This window comes from Bos grunniens, chromosome 16, assembly GCF_055505025.1.
Source record: "Bos grunniens cultivar Pamir isolate PY7600 chromosome 16, Bosgru_T2T1.0, whole genome shotgun sequence".
Classification (NCBI taxonomy): Eukaryota; Metazoa; Chordata; class Mammalia; order Artiodactyla; family Bovidae; genus Bos; species Bos grunniens.
The window spans coordinates 68,648,971-68,664,774 of NC_141180.1; the positions used below are offsets into that span (position 1 = coordinate 68,648,971).

Here is a 15,804-nt window from a genome sequence, read left to right on the forward strand (position 1 = left end):
TCTTTGGCATTGCCAAAACTGGTCAACCACTTGTAAAAGAATGAAACTAGAACACTCTACTTTAACACCATACACAAAAATAAACTCAAAATGGATTAAAAATCTAAATGTAAGACCAGAAACTATAAAACTCCTAGAGGAAAACATAGGCAAAATACTCTGTGACATACGTCACAGAAAGATCCTCTGTGACCCACCTCCCAGAGTAATAGAAATGAAAGCAAAAATAAGCAAATGGGACCTAATTAAACTTAAAGGCTTTTGCACAATGAAGGAAACTATAAGCAAGGTGAAAAGACAACCTTCAGAATGGGAGAAAATATTACCAAACAAAGCAACTGACAAAGAATTAACATCCAAAATATACAAGCAGCTCACGCAGCTCAATACCAGAAAAATAAATGATCCAATCAAAATGGGCCAAAGATCTAAACAGACATTTCCACAAAGAAGACATACAGATGGCTAACAAACACATGAAAAGGTGCTCAACATCACTCATTATCAGAGAAATGCAAATCAAAACCAGAATGAGGTACTATCTCATGCCAGTCAGAATGGCTGCTATCCAAAATCTGCAAACAATAAATGCTAGAGAGGGTGTGGAGAAAAGGAAACCCTCTTACACTGTTGGTGGGAATGCAAACTAGTAAGCCACTATGGAGAACAGTGTGGAGATTCCTTAAAAAACTGGAAATAGAACTGCCATACGACCCAGCAATCCCATGCTGGGCATACACACCAAGGAAACCAGAACTGAAAGAGACACATGTACCGCAATATTCATCACAGCACTGTTTACAATAGATAGGACATAGAAGCAACCTAGATGTCCATCAGCAGACAAATGGATAAGAAAGCTGTGGTAAATATACAAAATGGAATATTACTCATCTATTAAAAAGAAGGCATTTGAATCAGTTCTAATGAGATGGATGAAATTGGAGCCTACTATACAGAGTGAAGTCAGTCAGAAAGAAAAACACCAATACAGTATATTATTGCATACATATGGAATTTAGAAAGATGGTAACGATGACCCTATATACAAGACCACAAAGGAGACAGATATAAATAACAGACTTTGGACTCTGTGGGAGAAGGCAAGGGTGGGACAATTGAGAGAATACCATTAAAACATGTATATTACCATATGTGAAACAGATGACCAATCAAGTTCAATGCATGAAACAGGGCACTCAAAGTCAGTGCACTGGGACAACCCAGAGGGATGGGATGGGGAGGGAGGTGGGAGTGGGGTTCCGGAAGGGGGACACATGTACACCCACTGCTGAGTCAAGCTAATGTATGGCAAAACCAACACAATATTGTAAAGTAATCAACCTCCAATTAAAATAAATAAATTAATTTTTAAAATATATTCAATAAGGGGTTAACAACCAAAACAGACAAAATAAAAACTCATACAATTCAACATCAAAAAACAACCCAACTGAAAAATGAGCAGAGGACCTGAATAGACATTTTTCCAAAGAAGACATACAGATGTCCAACAGACACATAATAAGAGGCTCATCACTAATCACAAGGGAAATGAAAATCAAGACCACAGTGACATATTACTTCTCACCTACTGATTATTAAAAAGACAACAAGTAAGAAATGCTGAGAGGATGTGGAGAAAAGAGAACCCTCATACACTGTTAGTGAGATTGTAGATTAGTACAGCCACTACAAAAAATAATATGGAGAGTCCTCAAAAAATTGAATCTGTAACTTCTATATTATTCACTAATTTCACTTCTTGGTATGTACCTGAAGAAAATAAAAACACTAACTTGAAAAGATATATACCCGCTTATGTTCAGTGCTGCATTATTCACACTAGCCAAGATAAGGAAGCAACTTCAATGTCCATCAATGAGGATGTTTCTAGTCATCCCAGCCGGAGAAGTAACAATCAAGATTTTCTATCTGGTGGTGCACATGGACAGGATTAAGGATAGGAACCAGAGATGAAGTTCTGCACTTAATCACTCCCAGTGAATACAAGTGAGACTTCCATCTGTATTCTTAGAGTATTACGATTTCCTTAATTACTGTGGATTTATCAATGTAACTCATATGTAGCCAGATGACAGGCTTGTTTTTACTTCTAAAATTATTGACAGTGCTGTCTATGATCTAGAAGTAATCTAACAGGAATCTCTGGCATTTGAGTAGAATTAGTAGTGTGAACTAGTGATGTATGAACTAATGATGCATCCACAAATAAAGTATTACTAGCCAGAAAGCATTTTCAACACAAATTATTATTCAAGAATTTTTCAGAGACTTTAATGTTTTAACTCTGGAGCTGAAACTAACACATTTACCATGTTTGTATGTGCATGAATAACAACCTTGCCATGGTAGCTTTTAGAAACAGATTTTCCCCACCCCTCCCCTGACCTTCTAAATAACCTAATAAATTCGTTCAATTTGAAAATGTATTTTGGCAAAAAGTTCTCCCCACCCGCCCAATTATAACCAAGCCACAAAGTGAAATAGTGTAGAAATGAGACTCATGAGGGAAGATGATTCCATCTGCCAAGGCAGTGCTCTATGCTGTAGTTTACATCTTTTCATTGATAGTTCTGGAACCTCAAGAAGCCACACTGGCCTCTGGGGAAATAAGATTAACACGTGTGATGAAATGCTGACATGTTGTTATAGAATATTCCAGTGATACCATAGCTATAACCATCTTAACTTTCAGATGAGTGCGACATTTTATTCCTGCAGTAATGATGAAGAGTAACAAGTTTTAAAGGGATGATGTAAAGCCTGGTACCAAGGTTTTATTTATCAATGAACACTAAAAATAGCTATACACACAGACATCATCCCATTTTCAGTATCTTTGGCAGAAAGGCCCTGCTGTAGATTTAGTTCTTATTCATTCACTTACTCACTTTTTCTTTTTCCACTAGAGAAAAACTAAGACTTTTTTACGAAAGAACACAGTGAACTTGTATTACATAAACATCTTTGATGTCCATTTCTTCTTCACCTTCAGCTTTGCCCACTCACTGATCCCTACCCTGTCTCAGCACTAGAGTGATCAAATAACAGCCACAGGAACTGAGAAAAATATTCAAGGTACTGAGGACTCCATGGACATTATCTTCCCCTTGTGCTTATTCTTAGCTCTTCTCCGTGGAAACAGTTTCATTTTTTTCCCAACAAACATTGGATGGCATATGACAATGTAAACTAAATAATATTTTGACCAAAGTCTGTTGTATATATTCAAAATCTATCATATGATACACATTGGGGCACAATAAAGTCCCACAGAGTTGAGAAAACTTGAGAGTTCCTGGGGTTAAAATTCAGTAACATTTCTAAGGTACTTAAAATATTGAATATCTCACATCATTGAAATATTTTAATAAATCCTTGTTTATTACAGAGAAAAGCATACATTTGCAAAAAATATAAGGAAACAGGATATAATCTATGGGAAAAGTACATTAATATATGTCCTTTTTTCTTTAATGAAAAAAAGTATCTATTGAGATTCAATCAAATGCAGAGCACTATGCTAGGAACTATGTACAGGAGAGGGACAGTGTCAGAGAGGTTGAAAATGTATATTGCAACATTGCAAATTCCAACATAGTTTATTGTCTGGGGTGGGGGAAGATTAAAATGGATAAAACTGTTAATATAACAGAACATTATGGTAGTGCTAGTGGTAAAGAATCTGCCTGCCAATGCTGGAGACGCAAGAGACTCAGGTTCGATCCCTAGGTAGGAAAGATGCCCTGGAGTAGGAAACAGCAACCTGCTCCAGTATTCTTGCCTGGAGAATCCCATGGAGAGAGGAGCCTGGCGGGCTACAGTCTTCAGGGTCTCAAAGAGTCAAACACGACTGAGCACATACACACAGACACACACACACACACACACACACCAATTTTAGCTGGTAGCCTTCATTTAAATCTTCTGAGTTGTTTCCTCACCTGCAGAATGAGGATAAGGAAAGTATCTTTCCCTTGGAGTTTGAGCATTAAAGAAGAGAAAGCTCTTAGCACAATGCTTGGCACTTAGTGGGCATTCAGGAAATGCTGTTGATTGGTGCCAGATGAGTAATGCAGATGAGGTCATAAAAACTTGGAAATGGAGTAAACTACAATGGAACAGAGCAGTCAGAGAGAACCTCAGACAAGAAGAAAAAATTCAATGGGAACCTGAAAGATGGTTAGGATGTGAGTGGACAGAGATAATGGGGTACTCAGTCTGCTAGGATGAAGCCAGAGAGGAAGGAGAGAACAGTCTAACTAGAGTAAAGGTGTACACTGAAGCTTACTAGGGTATAATACTGGAAAAGAAAATAGAGGCCACCTTACAAGGAACTTTGAATTAGAGGCAAAAAAATAATCTGCATTTTATCAGTAACGGGGAGTAATTAGATGTTCCTGACTTTGCATATTTATCAAAAAATATTCACATAAATTTATAAAATTTATCCTTTGACAAAAATTTCCAAGAATAAAACCCAAGATGGTTATTAAAGTTACTGACCTGTTTAGCAGTGTGTTTAGATTTTCTAAACCACAATGCACAGTTTTGTCTCTGCCTTGTCTCATTCTATTTCACGTAGATATACAGGGCTCTTTGACTTTCATTGGAAAATGTGATAGCTACCCTACTTTTACCTAAGAAACTAAACATGTCCGGCCTATTGAGGTCTCTAGGTAGAGGAGAATAACACCATGGTAAACAGAAGAAATTACTCAGTGAGTCAACTGTGTGTCTAGTCTTGAAAAAATGTCTTCAGCATTATATCACTCTGAACACAAGCCAGCTATCATCTGGTCTCATTAATTAGATAAGCACACCATATTAAATTTCACAGTATTTAACTCAAAGTGATTTTAAGGCATACCAAAGATTCCTATATACAATTTATGTCTTCAGAAATATTAAAAAATAAACAAATGGAAGTTCTAGTTTTATAATTCAAGAACTCTCAAAAATTTCAAATTCAGAACCTGATACAAGCTTCCATGTATATATATCATTTCAGATTTTAAAATATACTCATTTCACTGTGATTAACAATAAATATTAAAGTATGGCATATATGTCCTTCATCAGACATCATACTGAGATAAATGAGTAATTTGGGGTCTTGGTAGAAATTCCTCTATTATGCTAGAATAAAAGTTCAGTAGTAGGTGTAGAGAATTAATGACCTCTCTGACCTAATCCATTATTTTCTTTTCCTTCAGTATAGATATGGCTCAGGACCAAATATAAAAATTTATATGAAGCATATCTAAATACAGATATAAGAAGGCATTTACCATCTTTTACCAATCAAAACAGCTGTCAGTTCCAGTAAAATTACAAATGGGAATTTTAACAGTGAAAGTTATAAAGGGCAAAGACAAAACTGTGGAGGAAATAGTTTGGGGTTTGGGGGTGTTTTAATACATCTAATCCCATGTGTCAGCCTCCTGCAAAGAACAAGGCTACATTTATAGTATCCTAGATCCTTAAAACAGAGAGCCTTGTGTTCAGAAAATATGGTTCTGCCCATCTTTCAGTCAAAGTTATTAAAGTCTCTGTAAATTAACTGAAGTCAATTTGATGAATTAAACATTACCCACAAGATTCAAATGAATGGTAATAACATGAGTTACACTTTGGGAGGGCATGGGGACTGTAGGATCCATTTTTAATAGATATGGTTTCAGACCAACTGCTTTAACCATTAGTAAAACAACTTAAGTGTTGACTCTAAAAACCAAGAGGGTACTTGGGGAGAGATGCTTTCTAACAGAAACTCCTTGAATTAAATCATTCAGATGACCCAGTCATCCTACCAATCAAGTCAGCCCTGCCTGAGGTAGGACTGCCTACCCGCCAACCAAGCCCTAGAGAAAGGCTCATCACCAGTTCCTCTACTCCGGTCCTCTCTGTCAGAGCTTAATGGTCTGTAGGGGAAGGACCTCTGTTCCTATTGAGTTCAGTTCCACAGCCACGTACTAAGCAAGCAAGAGCAGTAAATAAAACATCATATGAGCTAATTCAGGGCTGTAGTTCTTGGCCTGGCTACCTTGTGACACTATGACCTGCTGCTGTCAGTCATGGAAAGGAGAGGAACTGTGATTAATACAAAAGGACCTGCACATCCCTAGAAAATCTTTTAAGTTCTTCTTCCTCTGGATGACCAAAATCTGAGTAAACCCCCAGCATGTGTGTGAGTATGGGGTGCTGTGAGCAAAGGTAAAGTACCCGATGGGCAGGGTAAGAAGTAGTCCACACTCTCCCAAGCCCACATCAACCACCGCTCCTGACTGTCCCTCCACCAGCCCTGGAACTGCAGGAGCACAGGAACATTGGGACAGGCTCTGCAGAACAGTCGCAACCAGTGGAGGTCACCTCAGTAGCCCTAATCTTAACACAGTTGAATAAATCAAAATATTACAGATTTAAAACTTCACAGTGCAATGACTATGGTTTAAAATACACTGTAACATTCAGCCTAATCCCTGATGTCTAATGTTTACTGAGCAAACAAGTGAAAACTTGAAAAGACTGGGAAAGGAGGACTTGTTGAGAGCAGTTAGACTGGATTGTGAATTTTAAACTGGCTTAGGATCAGGATCTTTAATGCAACTGAAATCTTTTAAGGTCAAAGGGTAAAACCGAGAAAGAGGAAGTAAGGGAAAAAAGATGAGCCAGGAACTTCGGGCCCCTCCCCTCCCATCCCACTCACCTCGACTGGCTGCCCTGAGGCATCCCCTGAAATCTTCAGGGTTTCTCAGACACAGGTTAATTAAACACAAGCACACCAAACTTAACTGCAGTTCTAAACTGCAAGGTTAAAATTTACCTGCTTCATCATTGCAGGTCTAGCACATGCCACAGACTCTGGCACACAGTGAGTGCTCGGGAAACATGAATGAATGAATAAACGAATGAATGAATATAGAACACTTAATAAACTGTAGAATTATAACATTTAAATAAACTGCTCAAGGAAATGGAGTAAAGGATAAAAAGCCTTGAGTGACCAACTTACTTCTCCTTCAAATCATATATAATTACCCTCAAAAAATTTTGAAGTCTAAACAAAAAAAAAGTGAAAAGTGCTCAAAATATATTCAGAGAAATTTTATTTTACCGTAGTAAATATTCACTGATATGGGTCTTCAAGTACAGAAAACCAATTTTATTAATTAAGAAACAGACCCCATTTCAGAAGGTGCTAGTCCACTGTGCTGCAGTAGAATGAACAATTCACCTCCAAACTCACTCATGCTCATTGTTACCTTGAAGTTGAGCTGTGCACTGTTTACTATTCTTTCACAGAGGTGTCTTTCCCTGGTCAACAGCTACAGCTGCTGAAGTGAGTGATTCTTTCCTCAGGTTCCTGACCTAGCTTTGTTCCAATTTCATGCTGCCCTTGTGCTACTCAAAATTCATCTTCAAGTTACAGCTTGAATCTTCAAGTTTCCTCCAACTCGGAGCATTATACTCATGTTTCACTCACAAACAAGGGTGTACCTGTTTGAAGGTTGCTCCAGTCCATATTTCTCCTAGTTTATCAGGGGCATTTCTTAATTAGAACATCATGGACTGCTTGCTAAAGACAAAGAAGTGTATAATGCTTGCTAACAAATTACAATGAATTTATAAAGTAAATTTATCCAAACATACAAAAAAAACAACTCTGTTCTTCCCTGCAGTCAAATTAATCTTTTCTATAGAAAGCTATACATTAAAAAATCATTTAACAGGGGAGCCTTCTGTATATTTTCAATTTCTGGAGATAATGCAAAAGTGGCTCCAAAAGTTTAATGAAATTCATGCATGAAAATGTATTCAGTTATAAGGCCAATACTATTTATATTGATCAGGTTTATTGAAGAAATTAACGGAATAATATATTTTGAGACCCAGGAGCAGACTGGGAGGCATAAAAAGAATGAGTTCTATTAGAGAATCTCATTTATAACTCATTCACCTCAGTCATTACTAGCTTTCACTTGACTTAGAAATTCCATGAAAGAGTGTATGTAAGTCACTGGACGTATGTCTACAATTTAATAATGTGTTCCAAGTTATAAAAGTATTCTAAGATTGATACACTCTATTCAAAACTTTAAAATTCTAGGAATTCAAAGATTCACTCTGTCTCCTCTCAAAGGATGAGTACTTGGCAATTCAGACAACTTCTAAGGCTGGTTCAAGAAATAATCTACAAAAACTTGAGTATAATTGATACTCAAACCCTGTAATTCATATTAAAACTGTGGCTTTGTTTCCACCAGAAAGTTCTGAAATTCCCCAAAATCTTTTTTTCTTAGTCAGAACATTCAAGCAATGAAGGAAGATTCAGCTTTTAGCATCTAGTCTATCCACAGACTCAGTTTTAGCCTAAACACCTATATTCCTCTGAACAAATTAGTATTATTCATTTTTCTCTGTCCTCAAAATTTCAACAGGCTCAGATTTCTGAGATCCACTCATATGCATCAAATTGGTTCTCTCAAAATCATTTAACTGATAAAAAAAAAAAAAAACTTGAACTAAAAAAAGCTGCTCAATGAATATCTTCAATAACTTTCTATCCGCTGCCTATCTAATATCAAATTCTACTTTAACTTCTTTCAAATTTGCCACAAACTATTTAAGGGTTATTAGTTGTAGTTACAATGTTTAAAAGTTACATCTGTAAAAAGTTACAAGGCTTATGCTTAAAATTTGAACTTTACAACACATGCCAATTGTACCACTGTAAGAATATGTTCAAACTACCGCACAATTGCACTCATCTCACACATTAGTAAAGTAATGCTCAAAATTCTCCAAGCCAGGCTTCAGCAATATGTGAACCGTGAACTTCCTGATGTTCAAGCTGGTTTTAGAAAAGGCAGAGGAACCAGAGATCAAATTGCCAACATCCGCTGGATCATGGAAAAAGCAAGAGAGTTCCGGAAAAACATCTATTTCTGCTTTATTGACTATGCCAAAGCCTTTGACTGTGTGGATCACAATAAATTGTGGGAAATTCTTCAAGAGATGGGAATAACGACCACGTGACCTGCCTCTAGAAACCTATATGCAGGTCAGGAAGCAAGAGTTAGTACTGGACATGGAACAACAGACTGGTTCCAAATAGGAAAAGGAATACGTCAAGGCTGTATATTGTCACCCTGCTTATTTAACTTCTATGCAGAGTACATCGTGAGAAATGCTGGGCTGGAAGAAGCACAAGCTGGAATCAAGACTGCCGGGAGAGATATCAATAACCTCAGATATGCAGATGACACCACCCTTATGGCAGAAAGTGAAGAGGAACTAAAAAGCCTCTTGATGAAAGTGAAAGAGGAGAGTGAAAAAGTTGGCTTAAAACTCAACATTCAGAAAACTAAGATCATGGCATAGATAGGGAAACAGTGGAAACAGTGGCTGACTTAATTTTGAGGGGGGCTCCAAAATCACTGCAGATGGTGACTGCAGCCATGAAATTAAAAGACGCTTACTCCTTAGAAGGAAAGTTATGACCAACCTGGATAGCATATTCAAAAGCAAAGACATTACTTGGCTAACAAAGGTCCATCTAGTCAAGGCTATGGTTTTTCCAGTGGTCGTGTATGGGTGTGAGAGTTGGACTGTGAAGAAAGCTGATGCTTTTGAACTGTGGTGTGGAGAAGACTCTTGAGAGTCCCTTGGACAGCAAGGAGATCCAACCAGTCCATTCTAAAGGAGATCAGTCCTGGGTGTTCATTGGAAGGACTGCTGCTGAAGCTGAAACTCCAATACTTTGGCCACCTCATGTGAAGAGATGACCCACTGGAAAAGACTCTGATGCTGGGAGGGATTAGGGGCAGGAGGAAAAGGGGATGACAGAGGATGAGATGGCTGGATGGCATCACCAACTCAATGGACATGAGTCTGGGTAAATTTCGGGAGTTGGTGATGGACAAGGAGGCCTGGCGTGCTGCGATTCATGGGGTCGCAAAGAGTCGGACACAACCGAGCAACTGAAGTGACCTGAACTGAAGAATATGTTTAAACAGAGCAGCTAGATCTTTGCAAAATTAACCTGGGTCTTAGTTGTTACATCAGAGAAGGTGATGGCACCCCACTCCAGTACTCTTGCCTGGAAAATCCCGTGGACGGAGGAGCCTGGTAGGCTGCAGTCCATGAGGTCGCGAAGAGTCAGACACAACTGAGCAACTTCACTTTCACTTTCACGTTTCACTTTCCTGCATTGGAGAAGGAAATGGCAGCCCACTGCAGTGTTCTTGCCTGAGGAATCCCAGGGACAGGGGGCCTGGCGGGCTGCTGTCTATGGAGTCGCACAGAGTTGGACACGACTGAAGCGACTTAGCAGCAGCAGCAGTAGTTGTCACATATATGAAATAGTGCTTCGTCTTATGGTTGTATGATTTACATAACAATGTGAACAACTATTTTCTGTACAATAAAATTTTGTGTACAAAAAAAAGAAAAAGGCATCAGGTGTCACTGAATTTAAGAAAGAAAGGTTAAGAGCATTTTGGATATTTTCAACTACTTGGAAATCCCTGCAGAGCTCTCATTTTTCCTTCCTGCCTCCTTTCTCCTGGCCCAATCTACTCCAGTACCTGCTGAGCCAAGAAGAATCTGGCTTGACCCCTGTGGTACCCGTTGGACTTGAGGCTGCTCTATTGCAGCGCTGAGGCCAAACTCTGAATACTGGGCAGGGCACCAGGAGCCTTTTGTTTGCCTTTCCAGAAAGCAGCCATTGACTTCCTGAGTCTACTCTTAACTATAATGTGGACCTGTAATAGAAAACCCCTTTTCCCCAAGGTTTGTATTTAAATGGTTCTCTATGTCTTTTTCCTTGTATTCTCATTCCTTTATCCAAGAGAGAAAGAGAATGAAATCTAAGTAGAAGGCTATCATAGTGACAAAGCTTCTTCTCTTTGAGATTGAGAACCAGAACCATGAAAGCAATTTTGTGCTGAAAACTGGAGATGATGTTTTAAGCTTTAATACAGAGGTTTGCCATCACATTCTGATGAGAACTATTAATGATGTTTTTCTTAAGAAAACAAGTCCCAATTCACCCAGCAAAGCTTAAACAAAAACTTACATATACCACAACAAGACTTAAGGAGCAACATGCAGCTATTACTTCACAGAGAGCAAACAGTTTAAGCACCATCAGTTGATAGGAAAAAGCTATTCCTAAGCACCCTCACCCTCCTTTGAGCAAGAAAAATCACACTACAAGAAAATCTTTACAGGACAACTTCCACACTGGATGCCTTAATAATATTTTCAACACAGTTTTCCTAATCATCAGTTTAATTTCATGAACTGGTCACTTGTGGCACACTGCCAGACACCATCACAATGCTTAGCAGATTACACTGAACCACTCTTGAAGCTGCAGCCAGAAAGCCAACAATCTTTATGCATAAACATATTAGTCTTATCAAAGAGAAACTCTTACCATAATTTGAAGCAGTTAATTTCCCAACATATGGCATATTCAAAATATCATTAAAAGCTATTTAAATTATTTTTATCTTTTCTCAGCTGTTGATTCTATAGATAGGAAAATGGTATAAATTATGTATGAATTAAACATTAAGTAATATTTACTGAGTCCTTACTATGCCAGACAGTAGACAGCACATTAAAAAGCAGAGACTTCACTTTGCCAACAAACATCCACATAGTCCAAGTTATATTTTTTCCAGTAGTCATGGATGGATGTGAGAGCTGGACCATAAAGAAGGCTGAGAGCCAAAGAATCGATGCTTTCGAACTGTGGTGTTGGAGAAGACTCTTGAGAGTCCCAGTTCATCCCAAAGGAAATCCAACCAGTTCATCCCAAAGGAAATCAACCCTGAATATTCACTGGAAGGACTGATGCTGAAGCTGAAGCTCCAATACTTTGGCCACCTGATGCAAAGAACTGACTCAAAGGAAAAGACTGATGCCGGGAAAAGATTGAGGGCAGGGGGAGAAGGGGAGAAGGGGCTGACAGAGGATGAGATGGTTGGATAGCATCACTGACTCGACGGACATGAGTTTGAGAGCGAACTCCAGGAGGTGAAGGACAGGAAAGGCTGGTGTGCTGCAGTCCATGGGATGGCAAAGAGTTGGACACAACTGAATGACTGAACAATAGCAAATGATAACTTACTCAATTCTCAGAAAAGTGATATATATATATATATATATATATATATATTATTATTATTATTAGCCCTGTTCTACAGATGAGCAAAATGGGACTCAGAGAGATTAAGTAACTTGCCCGAAGTTACACAGTCATTTTCACTCAGGCAGTATGGTTCCAGAGCATATGTTCCTTATTCCATAATATGCAGTACAACTAACTCATCCAGCACTTGCACACAACACAGCAAGACAGCTTCCTGACATATAAGTAGCAAATTTACAAGAGAAGAAAGCACCCATGCTCTGGCTTCCATTTTTTTATCAGCACTTCCTATCATTTCCTGGGTGACCCCCATGTGCCCATCACTGTTCCACAGCTACACAAACAGGGAAAGAGACAGACACAATTCCAGACTTCAACGAGGAGAAAGAGGAGACAGAGAATAAAGTTTTAAACCAGACAGACTCAGAATCTATTACAGGCTCTGAAGGAAAAGTGAATAACGTAATAGCGAATACCTCTGACACAAGACGAGGGCACTGTGAGTAGAATGGTCAGAAAGGCCTCTCTGAGACCATGGCACCAGAGCATAAAAAAAAGAAAAACTTTTAGAAGGCAATTAGCAAAAACTATCTACACAGAGTTGAGAAATCAGGATTCAGGCAGAGGAAATAATAAATACCAAAGGCCTTGACACAGCAGAAAAGCCCACAATTTGTGCAAAGCACTAAAAAGAAAGGAACGGTGGCCCAGATGACTGAAACCCAGTGAGCCAGGTTATAAATGGAACATGATAAAGTTAGGCAGGAAAGCAAGCTCAGACAGCCAAACAGGCAGCACACAGATTTTATTCTAAGCACAGTGGAAAACCCCTGGAGGGCTTCACACAGGGTGATGCAGGTCACACTGGCTTCCTTGCGGATTTAGCAGAGACACGCAGAGCGGGGAGATAGGTTAGCAGGTTGCTGCAATAATCCAAGCGAGGAGGGACAGCAGCTTGAGTTACAGTAATAAAGCGTAGAAGAAAGGGAGTACGCTGTTCTTGAGAAGTATTTGGGATGTGTATTGACAAGACTTTTGGCTAAAAGCAAGTGAAGGGATGGTGGTGATATTTACTGAGATTAAGGAGATTCAGAAAGGAACCGGACGGTGTGGTGGCGCAGAGGAGGGGAAGTCGGGAGAACAGACTCAAGAAGTCAGTGCTGAAAGTACTGAGTCTGCAGTGTTCAGTTCCTATCCAAGCAGAGAGAGTTTAGATACATTCTAAATTCTTTCTTCAGCCTTTCAGCATGCTGCTGATGCAATGCGTGACCTGTACTCGCAGTTACAGCACAGACAAAACCTGCAGTGATAGTTACGGGTGAGAGAATTGAGTCTCTCAGATGATCTGGAAGGCTGAAATGTTTATAGAAAAGAAAAGAACTAACCCCCTGAGTGTTCTAATCAGTCCCAGACTGGGCCCCTGGAGCTAATCACCTGGGACATTCCTGGATACTATTTCAGAACTGCCCTCTCTCCCACACTTATAATGTCACTTCCCAGACTCACTCGTGGCCGGCGACCTTGCGTCCTGCTTCAGAACCACGCACCTATGTCTGTGCCCACACGTCCCCCCTTCTCCCAGTTACCCCCTAGCAATGTCTGCACCCCCAGCAGAGGTGACCCAGGGACCCCTTTCCTGCAGCTGCCCAGGGGCAGGGCTCAGCCTTCTCCTCTCCCTTCCATCAGCCGCTCTTCCTTTCTTACAGGACAGGATCTCTGGATCTTTCACATCACATACCAACACTGCCTAAAACAAAGGATTTTGATCCCAACTTTTTCTGCCAGCTACAGTCCTACTTCTTTGCTCCCCTTTGCCTCAAACTCCTGAAACTTTGTGTCCATGCACCATCCCGATTTCCTTCCTCTTACCTCTCACTCTGTCTTAACTCCACTACTAACTTAATTCCCACCACTCCTCTAAAAACTACTCAGCACTGCCAATAACCCAGTAGTTCAATTCACCCAGCATCTCTCGGTCCTCACATTACTTTACTTAACTTGCTGGTATAACACAAGCAATGACTCTCCTCCCTGGAATATCTTACTTTCCCTGGCTTCCAGGACACCAACTCTCTTTACTTCTTCTGACTTCACAGTCAGACTTTCTCAGGTTCCTCCATGCATCCCTCCTCTTCTCTCCAACCTCCTAGCTACAGAACATCTCTCTACCTCCACTCACTCCCTTAGTGAAGCTTTTGAATACTATTCACATGCTGTCAACACCCAAATATTTACCTCCCTCCCAAGCCTCTTTGCAGACTTTTATATCCAACTTCTTGCTCAATAACTTCATCTGGATAGCTGAAAGGCTTCTAATACCTAACACAGCCAGCACTGAGCACCACCTCCAAACCCTAAACCCTCCCCACCAATCCTCATGCCTGTTGATGGCAACTTCACCTTCCCAATTGCTCAAACCAAAAATATGAGATCACTCTTAACGCCTATTTTCCTCTTGTATCCCACATCCAATCCACTGTTATCTTTCCCTGACAGCTTATAGAGCCTAGCTTGAATATCAGCCCCCAAACAAATCATTCAGCCAACCATTAGGATAGAAAAGGAATATACAGGGTGCATGCAAATATTCCAAACATTCTGTCATGCTAACTCTAAACTAATATATTGTCTATGATACATTATACTTTCATAGTTGGTAAAAGAAATCTGTTCTGCAATTGTGTGAAGGACAACTAACAGAAGGACAACTTATCAAATATTTAATAGGGGCTTCTTTGGCTTTCTGTGTCTAGATTAAATCAACAGGCACAAAACCTTCCTTACCACATGTGCCTAGAATTCAGATGACTAGATTTCCCAATGCTCTTACCAGAAATGACAAAGACATCCTCTGATCTTTCTTACTCCAAGTTTCTATTTTCACATGGCTTTCTGAGTTTGGCAATTGTCGACAGATTTATGGGGCTGCGGGAAGACACGGAAGACCCCATTCCATTCTTCCTTCCCTCTGTAATTCTGGAACAGAAGCTTTATCAGATTGTCTCAAAGATGTTATCTGTTTAAACTGTTTTGATTCTTTGCCCCCAATGTTTTTGTTCCACATACTCAACATGATGTCAGGACCTCTCATTTTCAGAGAAGGGCTTGGAGAAGCCACTTACTTCACTGGGCATAAACACTGTTTACAAGACTCTAATGGCTCAATTCCTTTCACATAGATGCTTCCAGAGTACTTGGTGGCCTCTCTCAAGTTTCTGCAGCATTTTGATCTTAAATCCCAGTATGTAGCTTTGTGATCCTTCAGGTTTTTAGGAGACAGTGGGCTACATATTAAGGGATGGCAGTGGGATACTGGGAGAATAAATTTAAGGAGCAGCCGCTTTCAAGACTCAGAATTCTTTCTTGTATGATAAACTACAAATAGTGGCAGTATTTTTGCTGTGGTTTTTAAATAATCTAACAATTTCTCCACTTCCCCACTAAGAGAAACCGTCGTCTCTACTTTTACCTTATGTTTTCCACTTGCTCATTCACCCCTGGGAACAATACTTCACTGTTAAAGCCACAAGGGTCTGGCTGCTATTTTTTACTTTCCTATGTGTGGAAAGAGTCAGATCCAACAAACTCCTAAAGCTACCGCTGAAAGAAAATCGGTC

General features: G+C 39.6%; 1 protein-coding gene across 5 annotated transcripts in view; it reads right to left on the reverse strand.

Annotated features, from left to right (window-relative positions):
- Positions 1 to 15,804, reverse strand: part of LOC147356961 (uncharacterized) — a 356,040-nt gene that overhangs the window by 285,490 nt on the left and 54,746 nt on the right. For 3 of the 5 annotated variants that reach the window (XM_086345353.1, XM_086345352.1, XM_086345350.1), the window contains one exon: positions 15,018 to 15,163. The exons of the other annotated variants lie outside the window; for them this stretch is intronic. The gene's annotated coding sequence lies outside the window, so the exon portion shown is untranslated. The remainder of the gene's footprint in view (positions 1 to 15,017; positions 15,164 to 15,804) is intronic. 5 annotated transcript variants of the gene reach the window in all.